Genomic DNA, 4,572 nt, shown 5'->3' with positions numbered 1-4,572 from the left:
GTACTAATGGGCTTTGAGGCATTAGTACCGGTTCATGGCACGAACCGGTACTAAAGGGCCCATCAAACTCTACCCCCCCCCCCCTCCGTGGATCGCCTTTTCAGTTTTAGAAAAAACAAAAGAAAATGATGGAAATGTCAAAAAAATAAAATAAAATAAGTTTCCCATGTGATATGTGGTCTAGTTGTTGGGAAAATTAACAAATATGAATTTCGACTTTATTTGCAAAATCTCTCTGGTATTTCTTAAAATGGGCATAACTTTTGCATACGAACTCGGATGAAAAAGTTTTTTATATGAAAAATCATCTACTCGAAAAGTTACATACGAATTTAACCCACGGTAGAAGGCGTTAGGGTAGGAATCGCACCGGATCTCCTCCCTCTTCAGTCTTCCTTGCGCCGCCACCAGTATAAAACAACGCTCCTCCCCAAGCATCCCCAATTCTTTGCCAACAAAATATCGATCTTGTTCTTGGCTGCGTGGTTGACAGCTGATAGTCTCCATTCCAGAAATTATCGGGTTCAATTGGATCCCAACCCCACTCCTCAGGTACTCGGCGAATCTCTGATGATAATCTCCGTGTCTGTACTGTACATGGTTCTTTGATATTACCAAGAGAAGAAACGAGAATCATCATCACAAACATTCCACGAGTTCCTTGTTCTTTCTTCTGATTATCAGGAGGTCCGCCCGCCATCTCCATGGGCAGCCGGTTTGTGAATCTGTTGGCCATGAGCTGCAACGGCGGCCCCAGACACTTCAGCCTTCACTGCTTGAACCCGGCAAACTTATTTCGCCCAGCCCGGTCACGGCCAGCGGTTCCAGCAGTTCATCAACGGCCAGCGGACGCCCCGCTGCCTCCGCCGTCCCTGTCATTCGACTGGCCCTGCAGGAAGGGCGAACAGGCGTGGATGAATTTCATGGCTTTTGGCCCCGGCCGGGAAAACCTCCTCGCCGTGGACCAAATCGGCAGGAGCTTCTTGTACAACCACGACTCGCGCTTGCTCCGCACTGGGATGCCCAAGATGCGCAAGCCCATTATCGACCCCATCTCCGTTGCCGTGGGTGACAGCCTATACGTCATGAGCGGCAACCCTGGCCGGCTGCCCGATCGGGACTGCTTCCAGGCTCTCCTCCACACACGCCTGCCTGCTAGCTACGCCCAAGACTGGTGCTGGTATTCCCTCCAGCCACCGCCTTTCTTTGTCGACGACGACGACGGGGTGGATCGATCCAGCTGCCGCGATGCCCCCAATGCCCTTTGAAATCAGTGCCTACGTCGTGGTTGACGATTCACAGATCTGGATATCCACATCTGGCGCCGGCACATACTCGTATGACATCGCGAGTGGCGCGTGGAGCAAACTAGGCAACTGGGCACTGCCGTTCAGAGGTCGCGTCGAGTACATCCCTGAGCACAACCTCTGGTTTGGCTTCACACCCGACGATTTGCAGCTCTGCACATCAGACCTCACTGCCTCGTGTGAGTTGAGGCCGCCCGTGCTGCAGGATGTGTGGACAGACGTGAACAGGCCAGAAGATTGGACCCTGACAGACGCCAGCATTGTGCCGATCGGCTCCGGTCAAGTCTGCGTTGCCAGGTTCTTTCTTACCTGCCTAGAGGAGAGCATTGAGGATGTGTATGGCTATGCCCTTGAGAAAACAGAGAATTTTGCTGTTCTCGAGGGCGTCAAATTGTTAAAGGCTGGGTGGGCTCAGCTCCGGATGGTTAAGCACAAGTCGGAGCGTTACGTCTTCGGCCGTGACCTTGTCATACCGCTTTGATATTTTGTAGTACTTCATGTATGCCAAGTGAGCTCTCTTAGATCAACCGGTGTAGTCTAGTCCCGCGCGGCTGGCTTTATGGCGTCGATGGAATCAATGCATGGAAAACGAAACAACGAAACGAGGGCAGTCTGCACGTACTACCAGCGCCTCAAATCCAATCCAACCGAAACAATCAAAAGAAGCGATCGAAAGAAACTCTCTCCCACTACAGGCGCGTCCAAGCCAAGCGAATCAAAACAAGTCCGGCCGGGTCTTCCCTCTTCCGCCCAGCCGCACGTGCACATTTTTCTTTTTCTTCGATTGATTTGGTTTGAGGGAGTGCACGTACACCTCATACGTACGTACGTGCGTGCTTACCCTCTTTTATTCTTCCTGTTTTTCTTTTTTATAACGCATCGTAGCTGCTTCAAACCTTCAACCGCATCACTTAAAAAAAAACCTTCAACCGCATCACATAAAAAAAACTTCAACTGCATGCCCATGCATGCATGCATGCCGGACTAGGCACGTACACGTGCACATTCGCAAAAATAAAAGACATGACTTTTACACGTACACGTATGTACGTGCTTTTTTCTTTTGCAATTCACCTAGCTAGACGCGACTGCGCGCACAACACTTTTGCACATCGTTCCTGTTAAAAAAATAATTTGCACGTCCTTCTTGTTAAAAAAAAGAACTTTTGCACGTCGTTCGTGCTCCTGTCCGTCTATCTCCCTCGTACTACCTCCGGTCCTTTTTAGTATGCATACAAGTTTTGTTCGAAGTTGAAGTATCTCTGCTTTGACCAAACTTATAGAAAAAAAATCAATATTCACAATGCCAAATCAATATTGGAAATGTACCTTTATATTTTATATATATATATATATATATATATATATATATATATATTTCGTATTGTAGATGCTGATATTTTTAAACATAAATTTGGTCAAACTTTGCAATGTTTGACTCAACACAAATCTAATACGCGTAGCAAAAAGGACCGGAGGGAGTACCGGTGACACACGCACATGCGTCACTAGCTAGCTACGCACATGTGAATCAACTTATTGTATCCCCAGCTCACATAGTTCAACTCCTAGACTTAACATTCACTAGTACAAAACAGGGCTTTCGTCACAGGGCAATATTCACATTAGTCCCGGTTCAGTCACGAACCGGGACTAATGTGAGCATTGGTCCCGGTTCGTGCGGCTAAGGCATTAGTCCCGGTTCACCTGGGCCCTTTAGTCCCGGTTGGTGCCACGAACCGGGACTAAAGGTTAGTCCTTTAGTCCCGGTTGGTGCCACCAACCGGTACTAATGGGCTTTGAGGCATTAGTACCGGTTCATGGCACGAACCGATACTAAAGGGCCCATCAAACTCTACCCCCCCTGACCGCCTTTTCAGTTTTAGAAAAAACAAAAGAAAATGATGGAAATGTCAAAAAAATAAAATAAAATAAGTTTCCCATGTCATATGTGGTCTAGTTGTTGGGAAAATTAACAAATATGAATTTCGACTTTATTTGCAAAATCTCTCTGGAATTTCTTAAAATGAGCATAACTTTTGCATACGAACTCGGATGAAAAAGTTTTTATATGAAAAATCATCTATTCGAAAAGTTACATACGAATTTAGCCGGGGGAACCCCGTTAAACATTTTCAAAATCCTCAAAAACCTAACAGAAAAAAGATACGGGGCTTTTAAGATCTGGAGAGGCAAAAAAATTCAAAAAATTTCAAATTGTGGTCAAACTATGGTCAAACAATGGTCAAACTAATTATTCTAGAATATTAGTGTTACTAAATAATTATTTCAGTTTTTTTGAATTTTGGTCAAATCTGGTCAAACAGTGGTCAAACAATGGTCAAACTAATTATTCCAGAAATATTAGTGTTACTAAATAATTATTGTTTTTTAAAACAATAGTTTCAAACTCAAACAGTGAAATGTGTCACTTCATGCTCAAGCTAAATTCCTGAGGGTTAATAGAATTGACATCTTACTATTGTCAGGAAAACAACAAGTGCAGACTTGCAAACGAGGGAGAATAGAACCCGGAAGTTAAGCGTGCTCAGGCTGGAGTAGTGAGAGGATGGGTGACCGTCCGGAAAGTTAGATGATTTGGAATGATGAGGGGTGATTAGAGATTAGGTGATGAGGGGTGGTGATTAGAGATTAGAGGTTAAAATAATTCAAAATTTTGAAAAAAAAATTAAAAAAAATCACAAAAAAAAATTCAAAAAAAATCATAAAATTTCCTTTAGTCCCGGTTGGTAACACCAACTGGGACTAAAGGTGGAGCTCCAGGCTGCGTCCACGTGGACGGCCTTTAGTCCCGGTTCGTGTAAGAACCGGGACTAAAGGGGGGAGGCATTAGTAACGACCCTTTAGTCCCGGTTCAAAAACCGGGACTAAAGGCCCTTACCAACCGGGACAAAAGCCCCCTTTTCTACTACTAGTGATTGGTGGTCACGTCATTCATGAATCTATTTCAGGCCTTCCGGTGATGCGTGTTTAGTGATAGGAACTGTTCACCACTGAGACGAGAAAATGGTCGATTAGGGGCAGCGAGTCAATGCCCCTAACATGTGTAGCTAATATAGTATTTTTCTCCCCCCTCTCTCTATCTCTCTCTCTCTCTTGTATAGATAGATAGTGACACCGGCGCTCAACAAGATATGAGTTCGAACCCAACAAGACGCCACATGGAGTACAACTCTCTGGTTAAAAAACAATCATGTTCTCAGTAGGACTCGGATTACTCGTGAAGCAATTTATAAATCGGTGA

General features: G+C 45.1%; 1 pseudogene; it reads left to right on the top strand.

Annotated features, from left to right (window-relative positions):
• The first annotated feature begins 704 nt into the window (after positions 1–704).
• Positions 705–1,788, top strand: LOC123496317 (uncharacterized; annotated as a pseudogene).
• Positions 1,789–4,572: the final 2,784 nt, after the last annotated feature.

Source organism: Aegilops tauschii, chromosome 1 (assembly GCF_002575655.3).
Source record: "Aegilops tauschii subsp. strangulata cultivar AL8/78 chromosome 1, Aet v6.0, whole genome shotgun sequence".
Lineage (NCBI taxonomy): Eukaryota > Viridiplantae > Streptophyta > Magnoliopsida > Poales > Poaceae > Aegilops > Aegilops tauschii.
Note: the sequence above shows the minus strand (reverse complement) of the source record. Positions and strands in the feature narration are given on the sequence as shown.